Source organism: Aquarana catesbeiana, linkage group LG04 (genome assembly GCF_042186555.1).
Source record: "Aquarana catesbeiana isolate 2022-GZ linkage group LG04, ASM4218655v1, whole genome shotgun sequence".
NCBI lineage: Eukaryota > Metazoa > Chordata > Amphibia > Anura > Ranidae > Aquarana > Aquarana catesbeiana.
In genome coordinates this window covers 678,446,275-678,460,563 of record NC_133327.1, presented here as the reverse complement: position 1 = coordinate 678,460,563, position 14,289 = coordinate 678,446,275, and the positions used below count along the sequence as shown (strand labels likewise).

The following is a 14,289-nucleotide window of genomic DNA, read 5'->3' as shown; positions in this document are numbered from 1 at the left end:
CTTCATCATACCCCACCGCCTTGCTCCATGAAACCTCTTCATTATACCCCACCACCCCGCTCCATGTAACCCCTTTATCATATCTCACCGCCCCACTCCATGTAACCCCTTCATCATACTCAAGCCCCACTCCATGTAACTCTTTCATCATATCCCACTGCCCCACTCCATGTAACCCCCTTTATCATACCCCACTGCCCAACTCCATGTAACCCCTTCATTATACCCCACTGCCCCACTCCATGTAACCCCTTTATCATACCCCACTGCCCCCACTCCATGTACCCCTTCCTAATACCCCACTGCCCCCACTCTGTGTAACCCCTCCATGTAACCCTTCATGATACCCCACTGCCCCACTCCGTCTAACCCCTTCATTATACTCCTCCACCCCCACTCCATGTAACCCCTTTATTATACTCCTCCACCCCCACTCCATGTAACTCCTTCATCATACCTCACCGCCCTACTCCATGTCACCCCTTCATCATACCCCACTGCCCCTACTCCCTCAATGTAACTCCTTCATCATACCTGTCTACCCCGCTCTATGTAACCCCTTCATCATACCCCACCGCCCCGCTCCATATAACCCTTCTTTATACTCCACCCCCCACTCAATGTATCCCTTTCATCATACCCCACCACCCCCACTCTTTGTAACACCTTTATTATACTCCACTGCCCCCCCCCCCCCCTCCATGTAACCCCTTCATTATACCCACTCTGCCCTGTCTGTATGACCCTCCATCCTACCTCCTTCGCCCCAGTCCATGTACCCTCTACCCCACCCCCTCTGACCCAGTTCCAGTCTACATATTCCTCTATCCTAACCCTCCCCCCCCAGTCCTTGGAGCCTTCTATTCTACACCATAACCCCATCCCAGTGTATGTGCAGGCCTTCTAACGCTCCATCCTACCCCCTCCCTATTCAGTGTAATCTTTCATCCTACCCCCTACACTACAATCTGATTGTTTGACCATGTTTTAAGGGTAAGAATGCAAAGTGTTGACTTCATCGGTGGGTTTTTGCACCTTCATTGTCCAATCACAGGCAGTGGGATGGGTTTTTTTTTCCCCTCCACTGCAGTGTAGCCTGCAGGGAGGTCCAGGATCTGGCTGTGCTGTCATGCAGAGTATTTGTCAGCATAAAACTGGCTGATCAGAGGTATGAATCAATTGCAAAGTAAAACGGTTCACTTTTATATATCCACTTCAGCTCTGTATGTAGCTGTTTGCCTGCAGTTCAGCTTTTTTATTTTAGGATGGTAAGATGTAGTGGAGAGAACGGTGCTGTGAATAACTACACAAATCTGCATATTTCGGAGATCACCTAAATCCAGACCTTTGAATGGGCCTTAAAGTGAACCTAAGCTTCATTGTAAGTGGTTGTAAGCCTCAGACATGAAATCTGAACAAAGAATGTCCCTCTATAGTGTGTGCTTGTCTCTATCCAGAGCACTAAGTGTCATCTCTGCCTGCTGTCTCCTTACTCTGCTATCGGCTTGAGTCTGAGAAGTTTTCCTGACACCAAGAGAAAAAGGTGACAGGGGAGGGATCTCCGGCACACAACCTGCGATTGACAGCCTCAGCCCTTTTCCTGTGTGCTGTGTGAAGGGGGTGTGTCCCTTCCCTCCAATCAGCTCTCAGAACTCTCCTCACTGAGCCCGGGAGTGTGTAGTTATCAGAAACCATGAACCAGACCGAGACAGAAGTACAGTAAAATCACACTTGTTTATTAATAAAAATAAAAAGGTAAATAGAGTAAGTGTAGTCAAAGCATAGCCAGAGTCCAGTAACGGGACTGGCTAATCAGCCAGGCCAGAGTTCAGTAACCAGATCGGGTAATCAGCCAAGCCAGAAGTCTGGCATCCAAGTAGAGGAACAGCAAGCAGGATAAGGAGCCAGAAGGGATGTCAGCAAAGCCAGTCTTTAAACAGGAACGCAGGAGATGGTTTCTTGTGATGTGACCAAGGCGAAGGCAGGAATGAAGTGAGCTGGAGATCTTTAAGTAGGCGGGATTGACGAGCAGATCCACAACAGCTGGTTAACTGTGGAGAGAGATGAGAGCTGGCAATTAGTCGACAGCTGAGCGGCCAGCTCAGAGAAAGAAAGGCTGAGCCCAGCCCTGACAGTAGTTTCCGCTCCCCACCCCCTGCTTTCTGAAATCTCAGACAAGCTTTTTAAATTCTAGATTTTGAACGGCTGTAGAGGGGAGATTACTGCCGTTAAACAGGTACAACGTATGTAGGAGGATTTGTTTCATCTCTGTGTGTCAGCTGAGACCAGTTCACTAGGTATATGGAAGGGTCAACAACCACTGTAAAGTTTTAAAGTGCTGCCTAGAAGCAGACATCGCCTGATGCTCACCATTACATTTATTAGCCAAAATGGCTTTTTTGTGTGCCTCTCTGATTTAGCGTCACTGTCCAGCCAGCTGCCACCCCCTGTCCAATCAGACTGCCTCAATGGTCAGTAAAGCCAACCTCAATGTAGAGGAGGGTGGTGGTTGGTGGGGCTTCAGCAGAGAAAGTCAATAAAAAAGTGGAACTTTGCTTTTTAAATGTTTGGAATTGAATACAGGTTCTCTTCAAAGTCCCTGACAAAGGACCCCATTGGCAGTAAGTAAGGTGACATTTCAGGCTTCAGCTGTTTTTAGTTCTAATGCCGCGTACACACGGTCGGACTTTTCATCTACAAAAGTCCAACGGACGCTGACGGACTAAAGCTGGCTGGTAATCCGATCGTGTGTGGGCTTCTCCGGACTTTCAGCAGACTTTTTCAGCCTCAAATCCGACGGACTTTAGATTTGAAACATGCTTCAAATCTTTACGTCGTAACTACGACGGACCCCGAAATCCGCTCGTCTGTGTGCTAGTCCGACGGACAAAAACCCACGCTAGGGCAGCTATTGGCTACTGGCTATGAACTTCCTTATTTTAGTCCGGTGTACATCATCACGTACGAATCCGTCGGACTTTTGTGTGGTCGTGTGTAGGCAAGTCCGTTCGTTAGAAAGTCTGCTGCAAGTCCGCCGAAAGTCCGCCGGAAGTCCGCCGGAAGTCCGCCGGAAGTCTGTCGGACAGGCTGTCGGACTTTTGTAGACGAAAAGTCCGACCGTGTGTACGCGGCATCAGAGTTCCAGAATCGGCTTCCGTGTGACCAGCCAGAGAAACCCCTGAGGACAATTGTAGGAAACGTCTCTGGGGAGACACCAAACATAAAAGGCGTCAGTACAATGCTGCTGGAAATGTAGGGGGCCAGGATGGGTGGGGGGGGGGGGGGGGGGGGGGGGTGCTTATACCTTCCACAGAGGAGGGGCAGGTTCAGCCATAGGGGGGTGATAATAATAAATGATATTCAGTCCAGAGAGATCCTTCAGACACCCAATGAGATTATAGATGGAAAAAATACAGGAGAGACGTTCTGTTTAATGCTGTACAGAATGTAATGTAAATGCTCTGCTGTAAGGCAGCCCAACCTGACTATATAGGCCTGGGGTAGTTGGACCCTCTGCGCCCCCTGTAGGTACCCCTAACTCCCTTAAAGCAGAAAACCTTTAAGGGAGGTAAACCTCAGACATGAAATATGAACAAAGCATATCCCTCTATAGTGTGTACTTGTCTCTGTCCAGAACACTAAGTGTCATTTCTGTCTGCTGCCTCCTTCCTTTGCTATCTGCATGAATCACTTCTGACAAGTTTTCCTGACACCAAGAGAAAAATGGTGACAGGGGAAGGAGCTCCAGCCTCAGCTCTGTTCCTGTGTGCTGTTAGGAGGGGGGGTACCATAGTGAGGACCATAGTGAATGAAGGTGTTCACTGTACACTCTGTTATAAAGAGGCCCCCTCCAGGTCCCATTAGGCTTCTTTGTAGTCTCTCATGGGGCCTGGAGGGGGCTCTATCTAACAGAGACTCTCTAATGGACACTGAAAGGGGTACCTCTGTTAGAGAGACCCCATTCCAGGTCCCATTATACTCCTTTGTAGTCTGTAATGGTACCTGGAGGGGGGTCTCTCTCTAACAGAGACTCTATAATGGACACTGAAAAGACCTCTGTTAGAGAGACCCCCCCCCCCCCCCCCCCCCAGGTCCCATTATACTCCTTTGTAGTCTGTAATGGGACCTGGAGGGGGGTCTCTCTCTAGCAGAGACTCTCTAATGGACACTAAGAGGGCCTCTGTTAGAGAGAGACCCCCCCCCCCTCCAGGTCCCATTAGAGTTGCCTGCTTCACTTTTATTTATCTTATTTTGTTTATTGTTGAGTGTGATGAGATTGTGGGGGGATCCCAGAGAAAACAAAAACCCCTTAAGGGAGTATCCCTGTGTTTGAGTGCATTTTTCACACTTTTTATTGTTTTTCAATTAGATTGGGTTAAGAAGTTTATATATATATTTGGCTTATAACACTGTATTGTATTTGTTTTTATTCATTTGTGCAAAGTGTAGGGACGGGGCCTGACAGGGGGCCCCTGCTTGTTTGTCAGTCGGCCCCTGGTGGCGCTATATAAGTACCTTTAATAAAACTAATAAATACATTTTATTCTGGTACCTGAGGCTCTCTGAGAATGTACAGTGAGCTGCGTTTGCATTCAGAAGAAACAACACAAGCAGTAAGGTAAGAAGAATTTATTGCAGAGGAGTCCCTCTGAATTTCAAACGAATTTCCCCTCAACCCCCCCAACAGGTTTTCTTTACAAGTCAATAACTAGGCTAAGCTGACAGTCTATCCCTCCAGGTGCATACCTGTCTCCTTCAATGGTAGAGGCCTGGAATGTTGTATATAGTCGGTGTCAGGGGCCCAACTGTAGATCATGGGGCCCCAAAGTTATGGGAAATAAATGCACAATGTGCAGCGTTATTATTAATGATAAGATATAGTGTTATCCAGATCAAGAAAGTGCAATGTCCCATAAAAGGTGCAATGTCCCATAAAAAGTGCAATGTCCCATAAAAAGGTGCAATGTCCCATAAAAGGTGCAATGTCCCATAAAAAGTGCAATGTCCCATAAAAAGTGCAATGTCCCATAAAAGGTGCAATGTCCCATAAAAAGTGCAATGTCCCATAAAAAGGTGCAATGTCCCATAAAAAGTGCAATGTCCCATAAAAAGTGCAATGTCCCATAAAAAGGTGCAATGTCCCATAAAAGTCTCTTGTGAGATTGTTCAAAATATAACACCTCTTCACAGCGCTCCACCACCAAGCTGAGACTTAAAATCTGCTTACCAGACTCCAATAACTCTCAAATCATAAGAGTCAAAATGTGCATCCAAACATAATCCATATGGGCCACCGGTGCTCCTTAGATGTCACACTTCCAAGGTAAGATCGCTTTACCCAGTGGCATCCTGTCCATACAGGGCGCAGGGGCCCCCCTAATCCATGCCCCCGGCCCCTAATCTACATGCAGGGCGCCGGACCAATGGATTTTAACTGGGTTTTTTTTTTTTGGAAGCACATGATTAAAGCCTGAGGCTCTGGCTTCCAAAAAGGGTGGGCTCGGGGCGCAGAGCACTGTGTCCTGAGTCCACCCAGTTGTGTGACAATAGCGAGTTAATATTTGCTATTGTCTTCCTGATTCTCCTCCCGGCCAATCAGGAAGCAGGTCCCCTTGACGCCGACAGTACGCAGATACAATATGCGGCCTCCCTGAACTGTGTTTTTTCTGTGGGGCTACACATTTGCATATCTGTCTTTGTGCTGGGAGCCCCGGGGTCCCATACTAATGATCAGGACCTGGAACTCCCAATTTCAGGTCACCTGATCGCTGTTGTAGCCTCTGATTGGCTATCAGTGTGTTTCTCTCTCTGTGAATGAAGAGGAAAGATACATTGTATCTTACTCTCTCATTGCAGAGAGAAAAAAACTGTGTGTGTGTAAAAAAATAAATAATAATAAAACATAAATAAAAAATATCTGGATCAAGGTTAGAGGGGTTTTTAAACTAGGCAACGGGAGGAATTAGTGGTAGGTTGACTAAAGCACCCAGGAGCATAAACCCAAGGTAAGTATAGTATCAAATCCTAGTTGCAATCTTGGAACACCCAATAAGAGGATAATATGCGATTGGTCTAAACTACGTGGCATGTTCACCAATGCCAGGAGCCTGGCGGGCAAGATGGGTGAACTAGAGATACTGTTGTACAAGGAGGATTTGAATTATGTGGGCATTTCGGAGACTTGGTTCAACAGCTCTCATGATTGGCTGGCAACCATTCAGGGGTATACCCTTTATCGCAGGGATAGAGAGGGTAAAAAAAGGGGGAGGGGTATGTCTATATATCAAGAATAATGTACAAGTGAATGTGAGAGATGACATCACTAAGGGAGCTAGGGAGGAGGTGGAATCCTTATGGGTAGAGCTTCAAAGGTATGAAGCTAAGGGGAAAATAATACTGGGAGTATGCTATAGGCCCCCTAACCTGAGGGAGGAGGGGGAGGCGGACCTTCTCATCATAAGTTGGATTAGCAGCAAGGTTGGGAAGTGTTATAATGGGGGATTTTAATTATCCAGACATAGACTTGGCAGAGGGAACCACTCATTCGTCTAAGGCTCACCAGTTCCTAAATGTCTTGTAGGACAATTATATGGTTCAGATGGCTTCAGTATAAATCACACATATAGGAAACATAAGGGGAATACGAAGACACTAAATTTAAAAAAAGCCAACTTCCCTAAACTACAAACCTTGCTAGAAGGCATGAATTAGGATAAATTCTTAGGAACAAAGAACACGGAGGAGAGATGGGTTTGCTTTAAGAGCATATTAAATAAGGGCATTAGCCAATGCATCCCATTGGGTAATACATTTAAAGAGTGAACATGGTTTAACTCCAATGTAAACATGCATATAAAAGCAAAGGAGAAGGTCTTCAAAAAATACAAGGTTGAGGGATCATCATCAGCATTTAGACTCTATAAAGAATGCAACAAGAAATGTAAGGGTGCAATTAGGACGGCTAAGATAGAACACGAAAGACACATAGTGGAGGAGAGCAAAAAAAATCCCAAGAAATTCTTTAAGTATGTAAACAGTAAAAAAGGGAGGACAGACCATATTGGCCCCATAAAGAATGAGGAAGGACATCTGGTTACAAAGGATGGGGAGATGGTGAAGGTATTGAATGTATTCTTCTCCTCAGTCTTCATGGGGGAATTGGGGGGCTTCAGTAACCAAAACTGCAGTGTTTATCCTCATGACACAACACAGGAAGCACCTCCATGGTTAACAGAGGACAGAATTAAAATTAGACTTGGGAAACTTAACATTATTAAATCAACGGGACCAGATGGTTTGCATCCGAGGGTACTTAGGGAACTCAGTCAAGTAATTGCCAGACCATTGTTCCTAATTTTTACTGACAGTCTACTGACTGGAATGGTACCAGCTGATTGGAGAAAAGCCAATGTAGCACCAATATTTAAAAAGGGCCCAAAATACATCCCTGGGAATTACAGACCAGTTAGCCTAACATCAATAGTATGTAAACTCTTGGAGGGGATGATAAGGGACTATATACAAGATTTTAGTAATAAGAACAGTATCATTAGCAGTAATCAGCATGGATTCATAAGGAATCGTTCTTGCCAAACCAATCTATTAACCTTCTATGAGGAGGTGAGTTGCCATCTAGATAAAGGAAGGCCCGTAGACGTGGTGTATCTGGATTTTGCAAAAGCATTTGACACAGTTCCCCATAAACGTTTACTGTACAAAATAAGGTCCTTTGGCATGGACCATAGGGTGAGTACATGGATTGAAAACTGGCTACAAGGGCGTGTTCAGAGGGTGGTGATAAATGGGGAGTACTGGGAATGGTCAGGGGTGGGTAGTGGGGTTCCCCAGGGTTCTGTGCTGGGACCAATCCTATTTAATTTATTCATAAACGACCTGGAGGATGGGGTAAACAGTTCAATCTCTGTATTTGCAGACGATACTAAGCTAAGCAGGGCAATAACTTCTCCGCAGGATGTGGAAACCTTGCAAGAAGATCTGAACAAATTAATGGGGTGGGCGACTACATGGCATATGAGGTTCAATGTAGAAAAATGTAAAATAATGCATTTGGGTGGCAAAAATATGAATGCAATCTATACACTGGGGGGGAGAACCTCTGGGGGAATCTAGGATGGAAAAGGACCTGGGGGTCCTAGTAGATGATAGGCTCAGCAATGGCAGGCAATGCCAAGCTGCTGCTAACAAAGCAAACAGAATATTGGCATTAAATGGGGGATCAACTCCAGAGATAAAGCGATAATTCTCCCGCTCTACAAGACTCTGGTCAGGCCGCACCTGGAGTATGCTGTCCAGTTCTGGGCACCAGTCCTCAGGAAGGATGTACTGGAAATGGAGCGAGTACAAAGAAGGGCAACAAAGCTAATAAAAGGTCTGGAGGATCTTAGTTATGAGGAAAGGTTGTGAGCACTGAACTTATTCTCTCTGGAGAAGAGACGCTTGAGAGGGGATATGATTTCAATATACAAATACCGTACTGGTGACCCCACAATAGGGAGAAAACTTTTTCGCAGAAGGGAGTTTAACAAGACTCCTGGCCACTCATTACAATTAGAAGAAAAGAGGTTTAACCTTAAACTACGTAGAGGGTTCTTTACTGTAAGAGCGGCAAGGATGTGGAATTCCCTTCCACAGGCGGTGGTCTCAGCGGGGAGCATTGATAGCTTCAAGAAACTATTAGATAATCACCTGAATGACTGCAACATACAGGGATATACAATGTAATACTGACATATAATCACACACATGGGTTGGACTTGATGGACTTGTGTCTTTTTTCAACCTCACCTACTATGTAACTATGTTTGATCTTGGTCAGTGCCAGGGTTAGTGGTTGGATCAAGTCAAGGTCAAGGTCAAAGGTCATGGTCAGTATTTTTTGGCCAGCATAAAAACATTTTTTTTAATTAGTATCAATGTCATTGTGTTTTAGGTACGATTAAAAAAGAAAGAAAATGTGCATTATTGTTTCTGGGCTGTACTACGAGTAGAAACAACTAACATACACATATTTGGTATCGCTGCGATCGTCAGGAGCAGGAGAATTTATTTTGGATGGTTCTTTGGTGGTAGATTATGGTAGTAGCAAGCAATATACAGCTAAAATTGTTTTTTTTTTTACAATTTTGGGCCAGTTTTCCTTTGATGATAATTAAAAAAAAAAATTAGGAGATATCTATTACCATTTACCACCAAATGAAAGCCCAATTTGTCCTGAAAAAAAAAAACGTGGTATAATCCACCTGGATGTACAAAGTAGTTGTAATGACATGTACAGTTTTACTAACACATGTCAAAGTTGCAAAATTGTGTTTAGGCATTAATATTTGTTTTACCCCTTAGGCATGTAGGGGTTAACTACTTGCCAACCAGCCGCCGTCGTTATACAGCGGCAGGTTGGCTCCCCTGCGCGAACCACTGTAGCTGTATGGCGGCCCTCTTATGGGCTCCAGGGGCACCGGAGCCGATGCGCGTGGCCAGCAGCCGCGATGTCCGACGGCGACCTGCGATGTCTGCCGGTGACCCGCGATCGCTCCTCAGAAAGCCAGAATGGGGATCTGTCAATGTAAACAGATAGATCCCCGTTCTGTCAGGGAGAGGAGAGAGATCTGCTGTTCCTAGTGATCAGGAACAGCGATCTCTCTCTACTCCCAGTCAGTCCCCTCCTCCCCACAGTTAGAAACGCCTCCCTAGGACACATTTAACCCCTTGATCGCCCCATAGTGTTAACCCCTTCCCTACCAGTGACATTTATACAGTAATCAGTGGCTATTTTTTAGCTCTGATCTCTGTATAAATGTTAGTGGTCCCCAAAAAAGTGTCAAAAGTGTCGGATCTGTCCGCCGAAATGTTGCAGTCCCATTAAAAATCACTGCTCACCGCCATTACTAGTAAAAAGAAAAAAAAAAATTACAATAAATATGCCTTAAAAATATCCCCTATTTTGTAGACACTATAACTTTTGTGCAAACCAATCAATATTCACTTATTGCGATTTTTTTTTACCAAAAATATGTAAAAGAATACATATTGGCCTAAACTGATGACGAAATTTGTTTTATTTTTTTTTTTGGGATATTTATTATAGCAAAAAGTAATAAAATATTGTTTGGTTTTTTTTCGAAACTGTCAGTCTTTTCTTGTTTATAGCGCAAAAAATAAAAACTGCAGAGGTGATCAAATGCCACCAAAAGAAAGCTCTATTTGTGGGAAGAAAAGGACGTCAGTTTTGTTTGGGTGCAACGTCGCACGACCGCGCAATTGTCGGTTAAAGCGACGCAGTGCCATATTGCAAAAAATGGCCTGGTCATTAAGGGGGAAAATCGTCCGGTTCTTAAGTGGTTAAAGAGGGATTTAGTAGTGATCTTACACAGATAAAAAAAAATCACCAGCGCTGTATAAAAACATCAAAATCCCGCATGGAACTCATATAATGTCTAACTTATGGTTTTGCGTGATGACGTCCCAACAGGCTCAACAGGTCCCATCTCCCAGGGCACGTCATCTATGACGAAACACGTTATGCAGGATTTTGTGTGGAACAAGCAGTGCACGTCACTTGCAGCCATGTGCACTGCTCTGTGCACACTACATATCCCATAGTGCTTTTTGGGAGTGTGCAATAGAGAGTGGCTACGTTCTTACATACAGTGGGACCGTGGAGAACGCATGTAGACACCCTCTAAAAGGAAGTCAGATCACAGCAGCAAAAAAAAAAAACAAAACAGAGCAATAAAATGACTTTTCAAAGAGAAGTGAAAATCCAGATACCGATCCCTATCACCGATCCATAACACCAAACTTCAAAGTCACTGCTTGCGGCTCCTATACTGCTGTACAAGTGTGTGACCTCCCCCAGGATAGGAAACATGTGACACTGAGAATCAGCCGTGACAAGACCACAGGAACTGCAAAATGATGGAGAAAAACTTCTCACAGATCTCATTATCCAACAAACTGACTTTCATATGATACAATGTAACATCCCCTGAAACCACAGAGAATGCCAACTATAAGAGGAGTCATCACATCACCGAGAACCACACCCAGAGGAAGGGGAAGTGGTACTGTGCAGAGTCCATACATACAGAATAAGAACAGATACCGAGAATTACACCCAACATACAGGACAAGAGAAGTGGAGCCCACCCAGTTGTGTGATAAGGGTCCTGTCATGCTTTTTTTCTATTACAAGGGATGTTTACATTCCTTATAATATGAATAGAAGTGACCCAGTTTTTTTTTTTTTTTTAAAGGACAGTGTCAAAATAAAAAGTAAAATAAATAAGAAAAAAAAAGCGCCTGTCCCGCCGAGCTCGCATGCAGAAGCGAACGTATACATAAGTCACGCCCACATATGAAAACGGTGTTCAAACCACACATGTGAGGTATCGCCGCGATCGTTATAGTGAGAGCAATAATTGTAGCCCTAGACCTCCTGGGTAACTCAAAACTGGTAACCTGTAGAAACTTTTAAACATAGCCTATGAAGATTTTTAAGGGTTAAAGTTTGTCGCCGTTTTCCACGAGCGGGCGCAATTTTGAAGCGTGACATGTTGGGTATCAATTTACTCCGTCAGAGGCTCTTTACCGAGATCGGTGTAGCCGTGTGTCAGACTGACACGCCGCACCACCGATCACCGCGATGCGCGCCCCCCCGAAGGCATGCAAGAGCGGTTGTTCTGGGAGGCCGTCAAATGACGTCCACCCAGAACGAGAGCCGCCCCGCCGTCATTTGACGGGCGGAAAGCGGTTAAAGAAGAAGTAAACTTCTCTGACGGAGGCTCTTTACCATGTGATCAGCCGTGTCCAATCACGGATGATCACAATGTAAACAGCAAGAGTCATTGATCGTCTTGCCTCACTCACATCTGATGCACGTGAGTAGCGGAGAGCCAATCTGCGGCTCTCCTGACAGGGGGGGGGGTCTGTGCTGATTGTTTATAAGCGCAGCTCCCCCTGCAGATGCCCTCCCAAGACCACCTATCAGTACCCATCAGTGCAGCCTTTCAGTGCCCGTCAAGAGTCTCCTATCGGTGCCCATCAGTGTCCACCAGTGCCACCCATAAGTACCCATCAGTTCAGCCTGTCAGTGCCTATCAGTGCCCACCAGTGCCACCCATGAGTGTCCATCAGTGCCACTTATCAATGCCCATCAGTGCTGCATATCAGTGCCACCCATCAGTGCCCATCAGTGCCACCTTATTGGTGCCGCTTTATCGGTGCCCATCAGTGGAGGAGAAAACATACTTATTTACAAAATTTTATAACAGAAACAAAAGAAAAACTTTTTTGTTTTCAAAATTTTTGGTCTTTTTTTATTTGTTTAGCAAAAAAATACCACCAAAAGAAAGCTCTATTTGTGGGAAAAAAATGATAAAAATCCTGTTTGGGTACAGTGTAGCACAACCACGCAATTGTCATTTAAACAGCGACAGCGCTGAAAGCTGAAAATTGGCCTGGGCAGGAAGGGGGTATAAGTGCCCGGTACTGAAGTGGATAATGACCCCCAGATCGGTTGGCAGATCGCAGTGCGAACTGTGAGTTCAGACAGGAATCGGTTGGCATTGGGTGTGAACACTCATGCTATCCGATTTCAGTGCGGTTGGGGGCGGTTCCTGCACCTTTTTTGTGTGAATCCAATGCGAGTTCAAACATACAATTGGTATGGCTGGATTCGCATTGCACAGACTATTGCAGGTGATCGGCTCAGCAAAGAGGTGCGAATCACATGCGATGTCTGTGATTGCGATCGTGTGTTTTCTCCTCTACCCCACTAGAATGGAATTATCCCAATCGATGCATACTAGCACATTACTAGCACATTACTAGCACATTATGACATTACTTTGCAGGATAAGGAAAAAAAAATAAAAAATAACATCCCGCAGTTTACAGCAGCTTTAAAAAAAACAATAATACTTGTCATAAATAGAAATGTAATAATAATCAAACGCTCAACACTTTTAAAAGTTCTCCACCAAATGGTGCTGAAAAATAACAAAGAAGCAATCAGTAATAAAGAGGTTTCCTCTGGGCAAAAAAAAGCACAAAAACTTGGGAATCATCTTTATTTTCCAGCTTTCAGAATATAGATGATGCTTTGGGGGGTTTGAAGTGATCCTCCGGCCCGAAAATTATTAATCTTAAACATGCGCATGAAAAAAATAAAAAATAAAAAAATGTAAAAAGGTCTCTGGCGGAAAAAGGGTTAACCTCTTTCCGAAAAGACGGCTACAGAGCGGGTCGAAATTGGTGGGAGGGCGTCCATATACATCCTTCTGTGCATGTGCTGCCTGTGCGCCCCCTGCGGGGAGCGGGCGGAGAGCACTGTGATCAGCGACTCCATGAGACTCACAGATCCCGGCCCTTTACCAAGTGATCAGCTGTCAGCCAATGAGAGCTGATCATGTGATGTAAACAGAAGCCGCTAATCGGCTAGCTGGACATCGGTCCCGCACATGTACACCCACTGCTGCTAACCAGTGCCCACCAGTGCCACCTACCAGTGCATATCAGTACTGCTAATCAGTGCCACTTACCAGTGCCCACCAGTGCCACCTATCAATGCCCACCAGTGCCCATCAGTGCTGCCAATCAGTGCCCATCAGTGCTTCATCATCAGTGCAGCTTATCAGTGCTTCATCATCATTGCTGCCAATCAGTGCCCATCAGTGCTTCATCATCAGTGCTGCCAATCAGTGCCACCTATCAATGCTTCATCATCAGTGCTGCCTATCAGTGCCACCTATCAGTGCTGCCTATCAGTGCCACCTATCAATGCTTCATCATCAGTGCTGCCTATCAGTGCCACCTATCAGTGCTGCCTATCAGTGCCACCTATCAATGCTTCATCATCAGTGCTGCCTATCAATGCTTCATCATCAGTGCTGCCTATCAATGCCCATCAGTGCTTCATCATCAGTGCCGCCTATCAGTGCCACCTATCAGTGCTTCATCATCAGTGCTGCCTATCAGTGCCCATCAGTGCTTCATCATTGGTGTTGCCTATCAGTGCCACCTATCAGTGCTTCATCATCAGTGCTGCCCATCAGTGCCACCTATCAGTGCTTCATCATTGGTGCTGCCTATCAGTGCCACCTATTAGTGCTGCCTCATCAGTGCCACCTATTAGTGGTCATCAGTGCAGCTTCATCAGTGAAGGAGAAAAATGACCCGTCTGCAAAACAAACTATGAAAACTGATTTTTTTTTTCTTCAAAATTTCTGGTCTTTGTTTGTTTAGCAAAAAATAACCCCCCCCCAGTGGTGA

At 45.2% G+C, this 14,289-nt stretch overlaps 1 long non-coding RNA gene across 1 annotated transcript in view; it reads right to left on the bottom strand.

Moving 5' to 3' along the window:
- Positions 1-1,715: 1,715 nt before the first annotated feature.
- Positions 1,716-14,289, bottom strand: part of LOC141141042 (uncharacterized) — a 31,325-nt gene continuing 18,751 nt past the window's right edge. The window contains exon 2 of the long non-coding RNA XR_012244033.1: positions 1,716-2,051. This is a non-coding gene — a long non-coding RNA (uncharacterized lncRNA). The remainder of the gene's footprint in view (positions 2,052-14,289) is intronic.